This window comes from Anomaloglossus baeobatrachus, unplaced genomic scaffold (assembly GCF_048569485.1).
Source record: "Anomaloglossus baeobatrachus isolate aAnoBae1 unplaced genomic scaffold, aAnoBae1.hap1 Scaffold_3555, whole genome shotgun sequence".
Taxonomy (NCBI): domain Eukaryota; kingdom Metazoa; phylum Chordata; class Amphibia; order Anura; family Aromobatidae; genus Anomaloglossus; species Anomaloglossus baeobatrachus.
The window spans coordinates 34,444-52,000 of record NW_027442913.1 but is presented as its reverse complement, the minus strand read 5'-3'; the positions used below and the strand labels follow the sequence as shown (position 1 = coordinate 52,000).

At 62.0% G+C, this 17,557-nt stretch overlaps 16 non-coding genes across 16 annotated transcripts; all 16 read right to left on the bottom strand.

The window, feature by feature from the left end:
• Positions 1-589: 589 nt before the first annotated feature.
• Positions 590-753, bottom strand: LOC142272813 (U1 spliceosomal RNA). The gene has a single exon (XR_012737615.1). It is a non-coding gene; the product is annotated as a U1 spliceosomal RNA (small nuclear RNA).
• A 920-nt stretch (positions 754-1,673) lies between these two features.
• Positions 1,674-1,837, bottom strand: LOC142272812 (U1 spliceosomal RNA). The gene has a single exon (XR_012737614.1). It is a non-coding gene; the product is annotated as a U1 spliceosomal RNA (small nuclear RNA).
• Positions 1,838-2,743: 906 nt separating this feature from the next.
• On the bottom strand, positions 2,744-2,907 carry LOC142272810 (U1 spliceosomal RNA). Its single transcript, XR_012737613.1, has one exon. It is a non-coding gene; the product is annotated as a U1 spliceosomal RNA (small nuclear RNA).
• A 945-nt stretch (positions 2,908-3,852) lies between these two features.
• On the bottom strand, positions 3,853-4,016 carry LOC142272809 (U1 spliceosomal RNA). The gene has a single exon (XR_012737612.1). It is a non-coding gene; the product is annotated as a U1 spliceosomal RNA (small nuclear RNA).
• A 905-nt stretch (positions 4,017-4,921) lies between these two features.
• Positions 4,922-5,085, bottom strand: LOC142272808 (U1 spliceosomal RNA). The gene has a single exon (XR_012737611.1). It is a non-coding gene; the product is annotated as a U1 spliceosomal RNA (small nuclear RNA).
• Positions 5,086-6,020: 935 nt separating this feature from the next.
• On the bottom strand, positions 6,021-6,184 carry LOC142272807 (U1 spliceosomal RNA). Its single transcript, XR_012737610.1, has one exon. It is a non-coding gene; the product is annotated as a U1 spliceosomal RNA (small nuclear RNA).
• A 920-nt stretch (positions 6,185-7,104) lies between these two features.
• Positions 7,105-7,268, bottom strand: LOC142272806 (U1 spliceosomal RNA). Its single transcript, XR_012737609.1, has one exon. It is a non-coding gene; the product is annotated as a U1 spliceosomal RNA (small nuclear RNA).
• Positions 7,269-8,350: 1,082 nt separating this feature from the next.
• LOC142272805 (U1 spliceosomal RNA) lies at positions 8,351-8,514 on the bottom strand. The gene has a single exon (XR_012737608.1). It is a non-coding gene; the product is annotated as a U1 spliceosomal RNA (small nuclear RNA).
• A 910-nt stretch (positions 8,515-9,424) lies between these two features.
• LOC142272804 (U1 spliceosomal RNA) lies at positions 9,425-9,588 on the bottom strand. The gene has a single exon (XR_012737607.1). It is a non-coding gene; the product is annotated as a U1 spliceosomal RNA (small nuclear RNA).
• A 915-nt stretch (positions 9,589-10,503) lies between these two features.
• Positions 10,504-10,667, bottom strand: LOC142272803 (U1 spliceosomal RNA). Its single transcript, XR_012737606.1, has one exon. It is a non-coding gene; the product is annotated as a U1 spliceosomal RNA (small nuclear RNA).
• Positions 10,668-11,568: 901 nt separating this feature from the next.
• On the bottom strand, positions 11,569-11,732 carry LOC142272801 (U1 spliceosomal RNA). Its single transcript, XR_012737604.1, has one exon. It is a non-coding gene; the product is annotated as a U1 spliceosomal RNA (small nuclear RNA).
• A 923-nt stretch (positions 11,733-12,655) lies between these two features.
• Positions 12,656-12,819, bottom strand: LOC142272799 (U1 spliceosomal RNA). The gene has a single exon (XR_012737603.1). It is a non-coding gene; the product is annotated as a U1 spliceosomal RNA (small nuclear RNA).
• A 910-nt stretch (positions 12,820-13,729) lies between these two features.
• Positions 13,730-13,893, bottom strand: LOC142272798 (U1 spliceosomal RNA). The gene has a single exon (XR_012737602.1). It is a non-coding gene; the product is annotated as a U1 spliceosomal RNA (small nuclear RNA).
• Positions 13,894-14,787: 894 nt separating this feature from the next.
• LOC142272797 (U1 spliceosomal RNA) lies at positions 14,788-14,951 on the bottom strand. The gene has a single exon (XR_012737601.1). It is a non-coding gene; the product is annotated as a U1 spliceosomal RNA (small nuclear RNA).
• A 901-nt stretch (positions 14,952-15,852) lies between these two features.
• On the bottom strand, positions 15,853-16,016 carry LOC142272763 (U1 spliceosomal RNA). Its single transcript, XR_012737569.1, has one exon. It is a non-coding gene; the product is annotated as a U1 spliceosomal RNA (small nuclear RNA).
• Positions 16,017-16,936: 920 nt separating this feature from the next.
• LOC142272796 (U1 spliceosomal RNA) lies at positions 16,937-17,100 on the bottom strand. Its single transcript, XR_012737600.1, has one exon. It is a non-coding gene; the product is annotated as a U1 spliceosomal RNA (small nuclear RNA).
• Between the last annotated feature and the right edge of the window lie 457 nt (positions 17,101-17,557).

Genomic DNA, 17,557 nt, shown 5'->3' with positions numbered 1-17,557 from the left:
GAGGCCCGGCGTCGGAGGCTCAACGTCGGCAGCCCCACCAGGCGGCCGCAAAAAAGGGCCCGGCCGTGCACTTCCTGCTGCTGCAGCCGCAAGTGCCATCTTTGGAGCGTGCCCGCTGGCGCTCGCTACAAAGCTCCCCTCCCGGCTGAACCAAAGGCCAATTCCTGTCACTACACCAGCGGAGGCATCCACAGCCAGCGGGCCCAGGGGGAACTCGGCCGGTGTGTCCAAAGCAGCCAAGCAAAGATATCAGGACGCCAAATCAAGAGTTAAGGGTTTAAACGGAGAGAGGAAAACGAAAAAACAAAGACCAAGGAAGGAACCCCCCCCTCCCCTCCCCTCCCCTCCCCTCCCCTCCCCTCCTCTCTTTTAAAAAAGGCTCACAACAAATCCCAGATACCAAAAGCCAGCAGCAAAGCGAGCGGCTTCCCTTTGGCAGCTTCTAGATGGGGCCACAAGGGGGCACCAACAGGCTGTGCTTGCTTGAGAGTCCCTCGCAGCAGGCAGCAAAAGGAGACTCGCACACCTGTTGGCTCGTGGAGCCCCCCAAGCAGCAGCGTGTATCTGTCTATCTTTGACCAGAGCAAATCAGGGGAAAGCGCGAACGCAGTCCCCCACTACCACAAATTATGCAGTCGAGTTTCCCGCATTTGGGGAAATCGCAGGGGTCAGCACACCCGGAGTGCAATGGATGAGCCTCACCCTGGGAGAACCACCTTAGTGATCATGGTATCTCCCCTGCCAGGTAAGTATGAGTTGGGAGCGCGCCGGCTCGACGGGCGCCCCTCCGGCGCAGGCCCGCTACATCGCGGAGTCTCGGGCGGTGGGGTGAGGCGGGATCCGGGGCCAAAGCCAGGCGTTCCTTCGAGAGGGTGCCACCGAGGCCAGCAGCCTGGGAGCCGGCTACACCCCTTCCATCCCCCCCATGGCAGGCCAAGCTCAAGGCGAAGGCCGTCGTCCAAGATGCACAGCAAGCCAGAGTCATTTGCATAGCGGGGCGGCGGCTTCGGAGCCCAACGTGCGTTCGACGCCTGTAAACAGGCAGAAGGCTGCAGCTCCGGCTGCTCGCTCAGGGCGGCAGGAAGAGGCCCGGCGTCGGAGGCTCAACGTCGGCAGCCCCACCAGGCGGCCGCAAAAAAGGGCCCGGCCGTGCACTTCCTGCTGCTGCAGCCGCAAGTGCCATCTTTGGAGCGTGCCCGCTGGCGCTCGCTACAAAGCTCCCCTCCCGGCTGAACCAAAGGCCAATTCCTGTCACTACACCAGCGGAGGCATCCACAGCCAGCGGGCCCAGGGGGAACTCGGCCGGTGTGTCCAAAGCAGCCAAGCAAAGATATCAGGACGCCAAATCAAGAGTTAAGGGTTTAAACGGAGAGAGGAAAACGAAAAAACAAAGACCAAGGAAGGAACCCCCCCCTCCCCTCCCCTCCCCTCCCCTCCCCTCCCCTCCTCTCTTTTAAAAAAGGCTCACAACAAATCCCAGATACCAAAAGCCAGCAGCAAAGCGAGCGGCTTCCCTTTGGCAGCTTCTAGATGGGGCCACAAGGGGGCACCAACAGGCTGTGCTTGCTTGAGAGTCCCTCGCAGCAGGCAGCAAAAGGAGACTCGCACACCTGTTGGCTCGTGGAGCCCCCCAAGCAGCAGCGTGTATCTGTCTATCTTTGACCAGAGCAAATCAGGGGAAAGCGCGAACGCAGTCCCCCACTACCACAAATTATGCAGTCGAGTTTCCCGCATTTGGGGAAATCGCAGGGGTCAGCACACCCGGAGTGCAATGGATGAGCCTCACCCTGGGAGAACCACCTTAGTGATCATGGTATCTCCCCTGCCAGGTAAGTATGAGTTGGGAGCGCGCCGGCTCGACGGGCGCCCCTCCGGCGCAGGCCCGCTACATCGCGGAGTCTCGGGCGGTGGGGTGAGGCGGGATCCGGGGCCAAAGCCAGGCGTTCCTTCGAGAGGGTGCCACCGAGGCCAGCAGCCTGGGAGCCGGCTACACCCCTTCCATCCCCCCCATGGCAGGCCAAGCTCAAGGCGAAGGCCGTCGTCCAAGATGCACAGCAAGCCAGAGTCATTTGCATAGCGGGGCGGCGGCTTCGGAGCCCAACGTGCGTTCGACGCCTGTAAACAGGCAGAAGGCTGCAGCTCCGGCTGCTCGCTCAGGGCGGCAGGAAGAGGCCCGGCGTCGGAGGCTCAACGTCGGCAGCCCCACCAGGCGGCCGCAAAAAAGGGCCCGGCCGTGCACTTCCTGCTGCTGCAGCCGCAAGTGCCATCTTTGGAGCGTGCCCGCTGGCGCTCGCTACAAAGCTCCCCTCCCGGCTGAACCAAAGGCCAATTCCTGTCACTACACCAGCGGAGGAATCCACAGCCAGCGGGCCCAGGGGGAACTCGGCCGGTGTGTCCAAAGCAGCCAAGCAAAGATATCAGGACGCCAAATCAAGAGTTAAGGGTTTAAACGGAGAGAGGAAAACGAAAAAACAAAGACCAAGGAAGGAACCCCCCCCCTCCCCTCCCCTCCCCTCCTCTCTTTTAAAAAAGGCTCACAACAAATCCCAGATACCAAAAGCCAGCAGCAAAGCGAGCGGCTTCCCTTTGGCAGCTTCTAGATGGGGCCACAAGGGGGCACCAACAGGCTGTGCTTGCTTGAGAGTCCCTCGCAGCAGGCAGCAAAAGGAGACTCGCACACCTGTTGGCTCGTGGAGCCCCCCAAGCAGCAGCGTGTATCTGTCTATCTTTGACCAGAGCAAATCAGGGGAAAGCGCGAACGCAGTCCCCCACTACCACAAATTATGCAGTCGAGTTTCCCGCATTTGGGGAAATCGCAGGGGTCAGCACACCCGGAGTGCAATGGATGAGCCTCACCCTGGGAGAACCACCTTAGTGATCATGGTATCTCCCCTGCCAGGTAAGTATGAGTTGGGAGCGCGCCGGCTCGACGGGCGCCCCTCCGGCGCAGGCCCGCTACATTGCGGAGTCTCCGGCGGTGGGGTGAGGCGGGATCCGGGGCCAAAGCCAGGCGTTCCTTCGAGAGGGTGCCACCGAGGCCAGCAGCCTGGGAGCCGGCTACACCCCTTCCATCCCCCCCATGGCAGGCCAAGCTCAAGGCGAAGGCCGTCGTCCAAGATGCACAGCAAGCCAGAGTCATTTGCATAGCGGGGCGGCGGCTTCGGAGCCCAACGTGCGTTCGACGCCTGTAAACAGGCAGAAGGCTGCAGCTCCGGCTGCTCGCTCAGGGCGGCAGGAAGAGGCCCGGCGTCGGAGGCTCAACGTCGGCAGCCCCACCAGGCGGCCGCAAAAAAGGGCCCGGCCGTGCACTTCCTGCTGCTGCAGCCGCAAGTGCCATCTTTGGAGCGTGCCCGCTGGCGCTCGCTACAAAGCTCCCCTCCCGGCTGAACCAAAGGCCAATTCCTGTCACTACACCAGCGGAGGCATCCACAGCCAGCGGGCCCAGGGGGAACTCGGCCGGTGTGTCCAAAGCAGCCAAGCAAAGATATCAGGACGCCAAATCAAGAGTTAAGGGTTTAAACGGAGAGAGGAAAACGAAAAAACAAAGACCAAGGAAGGAACCCCCCCCTCCCCTCCCCTCCCCTCCCCTCCCCTCCCCTCCCCTCCCCTCCCCTCCCCTCCCCTCCTCTCTTTTAAAAAAGGCTCACAACAAATCCCAGATACCAAAAGCCAGCAGCAAAGCGAGCGGCTTCCCTTTGGCAGCTTCTAGATGGGGCCACAAGGGGGCACCAACAGGCTGTGCTTGCTTGAGAGTCCCTCGCAGCAGGCAGCAAAAGGAGACTCGCACACCTGTTGGCTCGTGGAGCCCCCCAAGCAGCAGCGTGTATCTGTCTATCTTTGACCAGAGCAAATCAGGGGAAAGCGCGAACGCAGTCCCCCACTACCACAAATTATGCAGTCGAGTTTCCCGCATTTGGGGAAATCGCAGGGGTCAGCACACCCGGAGTGCAATGGATGAGCCTCACCCTGGGAGAACCACCTTAGTGATCATGGTATCTCCCCTGCCAGGTAAGTATGAGTTGGGAGCGCGCCGGCTCGACGGGCGCCCCTCCGGCGCAGGCCCGCTACATCGCGGAGTCTCGGGCGGTGGGGTGAGGCGGGATCCGGGGCCAAAGCCAGGCGTTCCTTCGAGAGGGTGCCACCGAGGCCAGCAGCCTGGGAGCCGGCTACACCCCTTCCATCCCCCCCATGGCAGGCCAAGCTCAAGGCGAAGGCCGTCGTCCAAGATGCACAGCAAGCCAGAGTCATTTGCATAGCGGGGCGGCGGCTTCGGAGCCCAACGTGCGTTCGACGCCTGTAAACAGGCAGAAGGCTGCAGCTCCGGCTGCTCGCTCAGGGCGGCAGGAAGAGGCCCGGCGTCGGAGGCTCAACGTCGGCAGCCCCACCAGGCGGCCGCAAAAAAGGGCCCGGCCGTGCACTTCCTGCTGCTGCAGCCGCAAGTGCCATCTTTGGAGCGTGCCCGCTGGCGCTCGCTACAAAGCTCCCCTCCCGGCTGAACCAAAGGCCAATTCCTGTCACTACACCAGCGGAGGCATCCACAGCCAGCGGGCCCAGGGGGAACTCGGCCGGTGTGTCCAAAGCAGCCAAGCAAAGATATCAGGACGCCAAATCAAGAGTTAAGGGTTTAAACGGAGAGAGGAAAACGAAAAAACAAAGACCAAGGAAGGAACCCCCCCCTCCCCTCCCCTCCCCTCCTCTCTTTTAAAAAAGGCTCACAACAAATCCCAGATACCAAAAGCCAGCAGCAAAGCGAGCGGCTTCCCTTTGGCAGCTTCTAGATGGGGCCACAAGGGGGCACCAACAGGCTGTGCTTGCTTGAGAGTCCCTCGCAGCAGGCAGCAAAAGGAGACTCGCACACCTGTTGGCTCGTGGAGCCCCCCAAGCAGCAGCGTGTATCTGTCTATCTTTGACCAGAGCAAATCAGGGGAAAGCGCGAACGCAGTCCCCCACTACCACAAATTATGCAGTCGAGTTTCCCGCATTTGGGGAAATCGCAGGGGTCAGCACACCCGGAGTGCAATGGATGAGCCTCACCCTGGGAGAACCACCTTAGTGATCATGGTATCTCCCCTGCCAGGTAAGTATGAGTTGGGAGCGCGCCGGCTCGACGGGCGCCCCTCCGGCGCAGGCCCGCTACATCGCAGAGTCTCGGGCGGTGGGGTGAGGCGGGATCCGGGGCCAAAGCCAGGCGTTCCTTCGAGAGGGTGCCACCGAGGCCAGCAGCCTGGGAGCCGGCTACACCCCTTCCATCCCCCCCATGGCAGGCCAAGCTCAAGGCGAAGGCCGTCGTCCAAGATGCACAGCAAGCCAGAGTCATTTGCATAGCGGGGCGGCGGCTTCGGAGCCCAACGTGCGTTCGACGCCTGTAAACAGGCAGAAGGCTGCAGCTCCGGCTGCTCGCTCAGGGCGGCAGGAAGAGGCCCGGCGTCGGAGGCTCAACGTCGGCAGCCCCACCAGGCGGCCGCAAAAAAGGGCCCGGCCGTGCACTTCCTGCTGCTGCAGCCGCAAGTGCCATCTTTGGAGCGTGCCCGCTGGCGCTCGCTACAAAGCTCCCCTCCCGGCTGAACCAAAGGCCAATTCCTGTCACTACACCAGCGGAGGCATCCACAGCCAGCGGGCCCAGGGGGAACTCGGCCGGTGTGTCCAAAGCAGCCAAGCAAAGATATCAGGACGCCAAATCAAGAGTTAAGGGTTTAAACGGAGAGAGGAAAACGAAAAAACAAAGACCAAGGAAGGAACCCCCCCCTCCCCTCCCCTCCCCTCCCCTCCCCTCCCCTCCCCTCCCCTCCCCTCCTCTCTTTTAAAAAAGGCTCACAACAAATCCCAGATACCAAAAGCCAGCAGCAAAGCGAGCGGCTTCCCTTTGGCAGCTTCTAGATGGGGCCACAAGGGGGCACCAACAGGCTGTGCTTGCTTGAGAGTCCCTCGCAGCAGGCAGCAAAAGGAGACTCGCACACCTGTTGGCTCGTGGAGCCCCCCAAGCAGCAGCGTGTATCTGTCTATCTTTGACCAGAGCAAATCAGGGGAAAGCGCGAACGCAGTCCCCCACTACCACAAATTATGCAGTCGAGTTTCCCGCATTTGGGGAAATCGCAGGGGTCAGCACACCCGGAGTGCAATGGATGAGCCTCACCCTGGGAGAACCACCTTAGTGATCATGGTATCTCCCCTGCCAGGTAAGTATGAGTTGGGAGCGCGCCGGCTCGACGGGCGCCCCTCCGGCGCAGGCCCGCTACATCGCGGAGTCTCGGGCGGTGGGGTGAGGCGGGATCCGGGGCCAAAGCCAGGCGTTCCTTCGAGAGGGTGCCACCGAGGCCAGCAGCCTGGGAGCCGGCTACACCCCTTCCATCCCCCCCATGGCAGGCCAAGCTCAAGGCGAAGGCCGTCGTCCAAGATGCACAGCAAGCCAGAGTCATTTGCATAGCGGGGCGGCGGCTTCGGAGCCCAACGTGCGTTCGACGCCTGTAAACAGGCAGAAGGCTGCAGCTCCGGCTGCTCGCTCAGGGCGGCAGGAAGAGGCCCGGCGTCGGAGGCTCAACGTCGGCAGCCCCACCAGGCGGCCGCAAAAAAGGGCCCGGCCGTGCACTTCCTGCTGCTGCAGCCGCAAGTGCCATCTTTGGAGCGTGCCCGCTGGCGCTCGCTACAAAGCTCCCCTCCCGGCTGAACCAAAGGCCAATTCCTGTCACTACACCAGCGGAGGCATCCACAGCCAGCGGGCCCAGGGGGAACTCGGCCGGTGTGTCCAAAGCAGCCAAGCAAAGATATCAGGACGCCAAATCAAGAGTTAAGGGTTTAAACGGAGAGAGGAAAACGAAAAAACAAAGACCAAGGAAGGAACCCCCCCCTCCCCTCCCCTCCCCTCCCCTCCCCTCCCCTCCTCTCTTTTAAAAAAGGCTCACAACAAATCCCAGATACCAAAAGCCAGCAGCAAAGCGAGCGGCTTCCCTTTGGCAGCTTCTAGATGGGGCCACAAGGGGGCACCAACAGGCTGTGCTTGCTTGAGAGTCCCTCGCAGCAGGCAGCAAAAGGAGACTCGCACACCTGTTGGCTCGTGGAGCCCCCCAAGCAGCAGCGTGTATCTGTCTATCTTTGACCAGAGCAAATCAGGGGAAAGCGCGAACGCAGTCCCCCACTACCACAAATTATGCAGTCGAGTTTCCCGCATTTGGGGAAATCGCAGGGGTCAGCACACCCGGAGTGCAATGGATGAGCCTCACCCTGGGAGAACCACCTTAGTGATCATGGTATCTCCCCTGCCAGGTAAGTATGAGTTGGGAGCGCGCCGGCTCGACGGGCGCCCCTCCGGCGCAGGCCCGCTACATCGCGGAGTCTCCGGCGGTGGGGTGAGGCGGGATCCGGGGCCAAAGCCAGGCGTTCCTTCGAGAGGGTGCCACCGAGGCCAGCAGCCTGGGAGCCGGCTACACCCCTTCCATCCCCCCCATGGCAGGCCAAGCTCAAGGCGAAGGCCGTCGTCCAAGATGCACAGCAAGCCAGAGTCATTTGCATAGCGGGGCGGCGGCTTCGGAGCCCAACGTGCGTTCGACGCCTGTAAACAGGCAGAAGGCTGCAGCTCCGGCTGCTCGCTCAGGGCGGCAGGAAGAGGCCCGGCGTCGGAGGCTCAACGTCGGCAGCCCCACCAGGCGGCCGCAAAAAAGGGCCCGGCCGTGCACTTCCTGCTGCTGCAGCCGCAAGTGCCATCTTTGGAGCGTGCCCGCTGGCGCTCGCTACAAAGCTCCCCTCCCGGCTGAACCAAAGGCCAATTCCTGTCACTACACCAGCGGAGGCATCCACAGCCAGCGGGCCCAGGGGGAACTCGGCCGGTGTGTCCAAAGCAGCCAAGCAAAGATATCAGGACGCCAAATCAAGAGTTAAGGGTTTAAACGGAGAGAGGAAAACGAAAAAACAAAGACCAAGGAAGGAACCCCCCCCCCCCTCCCCTCCCCTCCCCCCCTCCCCTCCCCTCCCCTCCCCTCCCCCCCTCCCCTCCCCTCCCCTCCCCCCCTCCCCTCCCCTCCCCTCCCCTCCCCCCCTCTCCCCTCCCCCCCTCCCCTCCCCTCCCCTCCCCTCCCCTCCCCCCCTCCCCTCCCCTCCCCTCCCCTACCCCCCTCCCCTCCCCTCCCCTCCTCTCTTTTAAAAAAGGCTCACAACAAATCCCAGATACCAAAAGCCAGCAGCAAAGCGAGCGGCTTCCCTTTGGCAGCTTCTAGATGGGGCCACAAGGGGGCACCAACAGGCTGTGCTTGCTTGAGAGTCCCTCGCAGCAGGCAGCAAAAGGAGACTCGCACACCTGTTGGCTCGTGGAGCCCCCCAAGCAGCAGCGTGTATCTGTCTATCTTTGACCAGAGCAAATCAGGGGAAAGCGCGAACGCAGTCCCCCACTACCACAAATTATGCAGTCGAGTTTCCCGCATTTGGGGAAATCGCAGGGGTCAGCACACCCGGAGTGCAATGGATGAGCCTCACCCTGGGAGAACCACCTTAGTGATCATGGTATCTCCCCTGCCAGGTAAGTATGAGTTGGGAGCGCGCCGGCTCGACGGGCGCCCCTCCGGCGCAGGCCCGCTACATCGCGGAGTCTCGGGCGGTGGGGTGAGGCGGGATCCGGGGCCAAAGCCAGGCGTTCCTTCGAGAGGGTGCCACCGAGGCCAGCAGCCTGGGAGCCGGCTACACCCCTTCCATCCCCCCCATGGCAGGCCAAGCTCAAGGCGAAGGCCGTCGTCCAAGATGCACAGCAAGCCAGAGTCATTTGCATAGCGGGGCGGCGGCTTCGGAGCCCAACGTGCGTTCGACGCCTGTAAACAGGCAGAAGGCTGCAGCTCCGGCTGCTCGCTCAGGGCGGCAGGAAGAGGCCCGGCGTCGGAGGCTCAACGTCGGCAGCCCCACCAGGCGGCCGCAAAAAAGGGCCCGGCCGTGCACTTCCTGCTGCTGCAGCCGCAAGTGCCATCTTTGGAGCGTGCCCGCTGGCGCTCGCTACAAAGCTCCCCTCCCGGCTGAACCAAAGGCCAATTCCTGTCACTACACCAGCGGAGGCATCCACAGCCAGCGGGCCCAGGGGGAACTCGGCCGGTGTGTCCAAAGCAGCCAAGCAAAGATATCAGGACGCCAAATCAAGAGTTAAGGGTTTAAACGGAGAGAGGAAAACGAAAAAACAAAGACCAAGGAAGGAACCCCCCCCTCCCCTCCCCTCCCCTCCCCTCCTCTCTTTTAAAAAAGGCTCACAACAAATCCCAGATACCAAAAGCCAGCAGCAAAGCGAGCGGCTTCCCTTTGGCAGCTTCTAGATGGGGCCACAAGGGGGCACCAACAGGCTGTGCTTGCTTGAGAGTCCCTCGCAGCAGGCAGCAAAAGGAGACTCGCACACCTGTTGGCTCGTGGAGCCCCCCAAGCAGCAGCGTGTATCTGTCTATCTTTGACCAGAGCAAATCAGGGGAAAGCGCGAACGCAGTCCCCCACTACCACAAATTATGCAGTCGAGTTTCCCGCATTTGGGGAAATCGCAGGGGTCAGCACACCCGGAGTGCAATGGATGAGCCTCACCCTGGGAGAACCACCTTAGTGATCATGGTATCTCCCCTGCCAGGTAAGTATGAGTTGGGAGCGCGCCGGCTCGACGGGCGCCCCTCCGGCGCAGGCCCGCTACATCGCGGAGTCTCGGGCGGTGGGGTGAGGCGGGATCCGGGGCCAAAGCCAGGCGTTCCTTCGAGAGGGTGCCACCGAGGCCAGCAGCCTGGGAGCCGGCTACACCCCTTCCATCCCCCCCATGGCAGGCCAAGCTCAAGGCGAAGGCCGTCGTCCAAGATGCACAGCAAGCCAGAGTCATTTGCATAGCGGGGCGGCGGCTTCGGAGCCCAACGTGCGTTCGACGCCTGTAAACAGGCAGAAGGCTGCAGCTCCGGCTGCTCGCTCAGGGCGGCAGGAAGAGGCCCGGCGTCGGAGGCTCAACGTCGGCAGCCCCACCAGGCGGCCGCAAAAAAGGGCCCGGCCGTGCACTTCCTGCTGCTGCAGCCGCAAGTGCCATCTTTGGAGCGTGCCCGCTGGCGCTCGCTACAAAGCTCCCCTCCCGGCTGAACCAAAGGCCAATTCCTGTCACTACACCAGCGGAGGCATCCACAGCCAGCGGGCCCAGGGGGAACTCGGCCGGTGTGTCCAAAGCAGCCAAGCAAAGATATCAGGACGCCAAATCAAGAGTTAAGGGTTTAAACGGAGAGAGGAAAACGAAAAAACAAAGACCAAGGAAGGAACCCCCCCCTCCCCTCCCCTCCCCTCCCCTCCCCTCCTCTCTTTTAAAAAAGGCTCACAACAAATCCCAGATACCAAAAGCCAGCAGCAAAGCGAGCGGCTTCCCTTTGGCAGCTTCTAGATGGGGCCACAAGGGGGCACCAACAGGCTGTGCTTGCTTGAGAGTCCCTCGCAGCAGGCAGCAAAAGGAGACTCGCACACCTGTTGGCTCGTGGAGCCCCCCAAGCAGCAGCGTGTATCTGTCTATCTTTGACCAGAGCAAATCAGGGGAAAGCGCGAACGCAGTCCCCCACTACCACAAATTATGCAGTCGAGTTTCCCGCATTTGGGGAAATCGCAGGGGTCAGCACACCCGGAGTGCAATGGATGAGCCTCACCCTGGGAGAACCACCTTAGTGATCATGGTATCTCCCCTGCCAGGTAAGTATGAGTTGGGAGCGCGCCGGCTCGACGGGCGCCCCTCCGGCGCAGGCCCGCTACATCGCGGAGTCTCGGGCGGTGGGGTGAGGCGGGATCCGGGGCCAAAGCCAGGCGTTCCTTCGAGAGGGTGCCACCGAGGCCAGCAGCCTGGGAGCCGGCTACACCCCTTCCATCCCCCCCATGGCAGGCCAAGCTCAAGGCGAAGGCCGTCGTCCAAGATGCACAGCAAGCCAGAGTCATTTGCATAGCGGGGCGGCGGCTTCGGAGCCCAACGTGCGTTCGACGCCTGTAAACAGGCAGAAGGCTGCAGCTCCGGCTGCTCGCTCAGGGCGGCAGGAAGAGGCCCGGCGTCGGAGGCTCAACGTCGGCAGCCCCACCAGGCGGCCGCAAAAAAGGGCCCGGCCGTGCACTTCCTGCTGCTGCAGCCGCAAGTGCCATCTTTGGAGCGTGCCCGCTGGCGCTCGCTACAAAGCTCCCCTCCCGGCTGAACCAAAGGCCAATTCCTGTCACTACACCAGCGGAGGCATCCACAGCCAGCGGGCCCAGGGGGAACTCGGCCGGTGTGTCCAAAGCAGCCAAGCAAAGATATCAGGACGCCAAATCAAGAGTTAAGGGTTTAAACGGAGAGAGGAAAACGAAAAAACAAAGACCAAGGAAGGAACCCCCCCCCTCCCCTCCCCTCCTCTCTTTTAAAAAAGGCTCACAACAAATCCCAGATACCAAAAGCCAGCAGCAAAGCGAGCGGCTTCCCTTTGGCAGCTTCTAGATGGGGCCACAAGGGGGCACCAACAGGCTGTGCTTGCTTGAGAGTCCCTCGCAGCAGGCAGCAAAAGGAGACTCGCACACCTGTTGGCTCGTGGAGCCCCCCAAGCAGCAGCGTGTATCTGTCTATCTTTGACCAGAGCAAATCAGGGGAAAGCGCGAACGCAGTCCCCCACTACCACAAATTATGCAGTCGAGTTTCCCGCATTTGGGGAAATCGCAGGGGTCAGCACACCCGGAGTGCAATGGATGAGCCTCACCCTGGGAGAACCACCTTAGTGATCATGGTATCTCCCCTGCCAGGTAAGTATGAGTTGGGAGCGCGCCGGCTCGACGGGCGCCCCTCCGGCGCAGGCCCGCTACATCGCGGAGTCTCGGGCGGTGGGGTGAGGCGGGATCCGGGGCCAAAGCCAGGCGTTCCTTCGAGAGGGTGCCACCGAGGCCAGCAGCCTGGGAGCCGGCTACACCCCTTCCATCCCCCCCATGGCAGGCCAAGCTCAAGGCGAAGGCCGTCGTCCAAGATGCACAGCAAGCCAGAGTCATTTGCATAGCGGGGCGGCGGCTTCGGAGCCCAACGTGCGTTCGACGCCTGTAAACAGGCAGAAGGCTGCAGCTCCGGCTGCTCGCTCAGGGCGGCAGGAAGAGGCCCGGCGTCGGAGGCTCAACGTCGGCAGCCCCACCAGGCGGCCGCAAAAAAGGGCCCGGCCGTGCACTTCCTGCTGCTGCAGCCGCAAGTGCCATCTTTGGAGCGTGCCCGCTGGCGCTCGCTACAAAGCTCCCCTCCCGGCTGAACCAAAGGCCAATTCCTGTCACTACACCAGCGGAGGCATCCACAGCCAGCGGGCCCAGGGGGAACTCGGCCGGTGTGTCCAAAGCAGCCAAGCAAAGATATCAGGACGCCAAATCAAGAGTTAAGGGTTTAAACGGAGAGAGGAAAACGAAAAAACAAAGACCAAGGAAGGAACCCCCCCCCCCTCCCCTCCCCTCCCCTCCCCTCCCCTCCCCTCCTCTCTTTTAAAAAAGGCTCACAACAAATCCCAGATACCAAAAGCCAGCAGCAAAGCGAGCGGCTTCCCTTTGGCAGCTTCTAGATGGGGCCACAAGGGGGCACCAACAGGCTGTGCTTGCTTGAGAGTCCCTCGCAGCAGGCAGCAAAAGGAGACTCGCACACCTGTTGGCTCGTGGAGCCCCCCAAGCAGCAGCGTGTATCTGTCTATCTTTGACCAGAGCAAATCAGGGGAAAGCGCGAACGCAGTCCCCCACTACCACAAATTATGCAGTCGAGTTTCCCGCATTTGGGGAAATCGCAGGGGTCAGCACACCCGGAGTGCAATGGATGAGCCTCACCCTGGGAGAACCACCTTAGTGATCATGGTATCTCCCCTGCCAGGTAAGTATGAGTTGGGAGCGCGCCGGCTCGACGGGCGCCCCTCCGGCGCAGGCCCGCTACATCGCGGAGTCTCGGGCGGTGGGGTGAGGCGGGATCCGGGGCCAAAGCCAGGCGTTCCTTCGAGAGGGTGCCACCGAGGCCAGCAGCCTGGGAGCCGGCTACACCCCTTCCATCCCCCCCATGGCAGGCCAAGCTCAAGGCGAAGGCCGTCGTCCAAGATGCACAGCAAGCCAGAGTCATTTGCATAGCGGGGCGGCGGCTTCGGAGCCCAACGTGCGTTCGACGCCTGTAAACAGGCAGAAGGCTGCAGCTCCGGCTGCTCGCTCAGGGCGGCAGGAAGAGGCCCGGCGTCGGAGGCTCAACGTCGGCAGCCCCACCAGGCGGCCGCAAAAAAGGGCCCGGCCGTGCACTTCCTGCTGCTGCAGCCGCAAGTGCCATCTTTGGAGCGTGCCCGCTGGCGCTCGCTACAAAGCTCCCCTCCCGGCTGAACCAAAGGCCAATTCCTGTCACTACACCAGCGGAGGCATCCACAGCCAGCGGGCCCAGGGGGAACTCGGCCGGTGTGTCCAAAGCAGCCAAGCAAAGATATCAGGACGCCAAATCAAGAGTTAAGGGTTTAAACGGAGAGAGGAAAACGAAAAAACAAAGACCAAGGAAGGAACCCCCCCCTCCCCTCCCCTCCCCTCCCCTCCTCTCTTTTAAAAAAGGCTCACAACAAATCCCAGATACCAAAAGCCAGCAGCAAAGCGAGCGGCTTCCCTTTGGCAGCTTCTAGATGGGGCCACAAGGGGGCACCAACAGGCTGTGCTTGCTTGAGAGTCCCTCGCAGCAGGCAGCAAAAGGAGACTCGCACACCTGTTGGCTCGTGGAGCCCCCCAAGCAGCAGCGTGTATCTGTCTATCTTTGACCAGAGCAAATCAGGGGAAAGCGCGAACGCAGTCCCCCACTACCACAAATTATGCAGTCGAGTTTCCCGCATTTGGGGAAATCGCAGGGGTCAGCACACCCGGAGTGCAATGGATGAGCCTCACCCTGGGAGAACCACCTTAGTGATCATGGTATCTCCCCTGCCAGGTAAGTATGAGTTGGGAGCGCGCCGGCTCGACGGGCGCCCCTCCGGCGCAGGCCCGCTACATCGCGGAGTCTCGGGCGGTGGGGTGAGGCGGGATCCGGGGCCAAAGCCAGGCGTTCCTTCGAGAGGGTGCCACCGAGGCCAGCAGCCTGGGAGCCGGCTACACCCCTTCCATCCCCCCCATGGCAGGCCAAGCTCAAGGCGAAGGCCGTCGTCCAAGATGCACAGCAAGCCAGAGTCATTTGCATAGCGGGGCGGCGGCTTCGGAGCCCAACGTGCGTTCGACGCCTGTAAACAGGCAGAAGGCTGCAGCTCCGGCTGCTCGCTCAGGGCGGCAGGAAGAGGCCCGGCGTCGGAGGCTCAACGTCGGCAGCCCCACCAGGCGGCCGCAAAAAAGGGCCCGGCCGTGCACTTCCTGCTGCTGCAGCCGCAAGTGCCATCTTTGGAGCGTGCCCGCTGGCGCTCGCTACAAAGCTCCCCTCCCGGCTGAACCAAAGGCCAATTCCTGTCACTACACCAGCGGAGGCATCCACAGCCAGCGGGCCCAGGGGGAACTCGGCCGGTGTGTCCAAAGCAGCCAAGCAAAGATATCAGGACGCCAAATCAAGAGTTAAGGGTTTAAACGGAGAGAGGAAAACGAAAAAACAAAGACCAAGGAAGGAACCCCCCCTCCCCTCCTCTCTTTTAAAAAAGGCTCACAACAAATCCCAGATACCAAAAGCCAGCAGCAAAGCGAGCGGCTTCCCTTTGGCAGCTTCTAGATGGGGCCACAAGGGGGCACCAACAGGCTGTGCTTGCTTGAGAGTCCCTCGCAGCAGGCAGCAAAAGGAGACTCGCACACCTGTTGGCTCGTGGAGCCCCCCAAGCAGCAGCGTGTATCTGTCTATCTTTGACCAGAGCAAATCAGGGGAAAGCGCGAACGCAGTCCCCCACTACCACAAATTATGCAGTCGAGTTTCCCGCATTTGGGGAAATCGCAGGGGTCAGCACACCCGGAGTGCAATGGATGAGCCTCACCCTGGGAGAACCACCTTAGTGATCATGGTATCTCCCCTGCCAGGTAAGTATGAGTTGGGAGCGCGCCGGCTCAACGGGCGCCCCTCCGGCGCAGGCCCGCTACATCGCGGAGTCTCGGGCGGTGGGGTGAGGCGGGATCCGGGGCCAAAGCCAGGCGTTCCTTCGAGAGGGTGCCACCGAGGCCAGCAGCCTGGGAGCCGGCTACACCCCTTCCATCCCCCCCATGGCAGGCCAAGCTCAAGGCGAAGGCCGTCGTCCAAGATGCACAGCAAGCCAGAGTCATTTGCATAGCGGGGCGGCGGCTTCGGAGCCCAACGTGCGTTCGACGCCTGTAAACAGGCAGAAGGCTGCAGCTCCGGCTGCTCGCTCAGGGCGGCAGGAAGAGGCCCGGCGTCGGAGGCTCAACGTCGGCAGCCCCACCAGGCGGCCGCAAAAAAGGGCCCGGCCGTGCACTTCCTGCTGCTGCAGCCGCAAGTGCCATCTTTGGAGCGTGCCCGCTGGCGCTCGCTACAAAGCTCCCCTCCCGGCTGAACCAAAGGCCAATTCCTGTCACTACACCAGCGGAGGCATCCACAGCCAGCGGGCCCAGGGGGAACTCGGCCGGTGTGTCCAAAGCAGCCAAGCAAAGATATCAGGACGCCAAATCAAGAGTTAAGGGTTTAAACGGAGAGAGGAAAACGAAAAAACAAAGACCAAGGAAGGAACCCCCCCCCTCCCCTCCCCTCCTCTCTTTTAAAAAAGGCTCACAACAAATCCCAGATACCAAAAGCCAGCAGCAAAGCGAGCGGCTTCCCTTTGGCAGCTTCTAGATGGGGCCACAAGGGGGCACCAACAGGCTGTGCTTGCTTGAGAATCCCTCGCAGCAGGCAGGAAAAGGAGACTCGCACACCTGTTGGCTCGTGGAGCCCCCCAAGCAGCAGCGTGTATCTGTCTATCTTTGACCAGAGCAAATCAGGGGAAAGCGCGAACGCAGTCCCCCACTACCACAAATTATGCAGTCGAGTTTCCCGCATTTGGGGAAATCGCAGGGGTCAGCACACCCGGAGCGCAATGGATGAGCCTCACCCTGGGAGAACCACCTTAGTGATCATGGTATCTCCCCTGCCAGGTAAGTATGAGTTGGGAGCGCGCCGGCTCGACGGGCGCCCCTCCGGCGCAGGCCCGCTACATCGCGGAGTCTCCGGCGGTGGGGTGAGGCGGGATCCGGGGCCAAAGCCAGGCGTTCCTTCGAGAGGGTGCCACCGAGGCCAGCAGCCTGGGAGCCGGCTACACCCCTTCCATCCCCCCCATGGCAGGCCAAGCTCAAGGCGAAGGCCGTCGTCCAAGATGCACAGCAAGCCAGAGTCATTTGCATAGCGGGGCGGCGGCTTCGGAGCCCAACGTGCGTTCGACGCCTGTAAACAGGCAGAAGGCTGCAGCTCCGGCTGCTCGCTCAGGGCGGCAGGAAGAGGCCCGGCGTCGGAGGCTCAACGTCAGCAGCCCCACCAGGCGGCCGCAAAAAAGGGCCCGGCCGTGCACTTCCTGCTGCTGCAGCCGCAAGTGCCATCTTTGGAGCGTGCCCGCTGGCGCTCGCTACAAAGCTCCCCTCCCGGCTGAACCAAAGGCCAATTCCTGTCACTACACCAGCGGAGGCATCCACAGCCAGCGGGCCCAGGGGGAACTCGGCCGGTGTGTCCAAAGCAGCCAAGCAAAGATATCAGGACGCCAAATCAAGAGTTAAGGGTTTAAACGGAGAGAGGAAAACGAAAAAACAAAGACCAAGGAAGGAACCCCCCCCTCCCCTCCCCTCCCCTCCCCTCCCCTCCCCTCCTCTCTTTTAAAAAAGGCTCACAACAAATCCCAGATACCAAAAGCCAGCAGCAAAGCGAGCGGCTTCCCTTTGGCAGCTTCTAGATGGGGCCACAAGGGGGCACCAACAGGCTGTGCTTGCTTGAGAGTCCCTCGCAGCAGGCAGCAAAAGGAGACTCGCACACCTGTTGGCTCGTGGAGCCCCCCAAGCAGCAGCGTGTATCTGTCTATCTTTGACCAGAGCAAATCAGGGGAAAGCGCGAACGCAGTCCCCCACTACCACAAATTATGCAGTCGAGTTTCCCGCATTTGGGGAAATCGCAGGGGTCAGCACACCCGGAGTGCAATGGATGAGCCTCACCCTGGGAGAACCACCTTAGTGATCATGGTATCTCCCCTGCCAGGTAAGTATGAGTTGGGAGCGCGCCGGCTCGACGGGCGCCCCTCCGGCGCAGGCCCGCTACATCGCGGAGTCTCGGGCGGTGGGGTGAGGCGGGATCCGGGGCCAAAGCCAGGCGTTCCTTCGAGAGGGTGCCACCGAGGCCAGCAGCCTGGGAGCCGGCTACACCCCTTCCATCCCCCCCATGGCAGGCCAAGCTCAAGGCGAAGGCCGTCGTCCAAGATGCACAGCAAGCCAGAGTCATTTGCATAGCGGGGCGGCGGCTTCGGAGCCCAACGTGCGTTCGACGCCTGTAAACAGGCAGAAGGCTGCAGCTCCGGCTGCTCGCTCAGGGCGGCAGGAAGAGGCCCGGCGTCGGAGGCTCAACGTCGGCAGCCCCACCAGGCGGCCGCAAAAAAGGGCCCGGCCGTGCACTTCCTGCTGCTGCAGCCGCAAGTGCCATCTTTGGAGCGTGCCCGCTGGCGCTCGC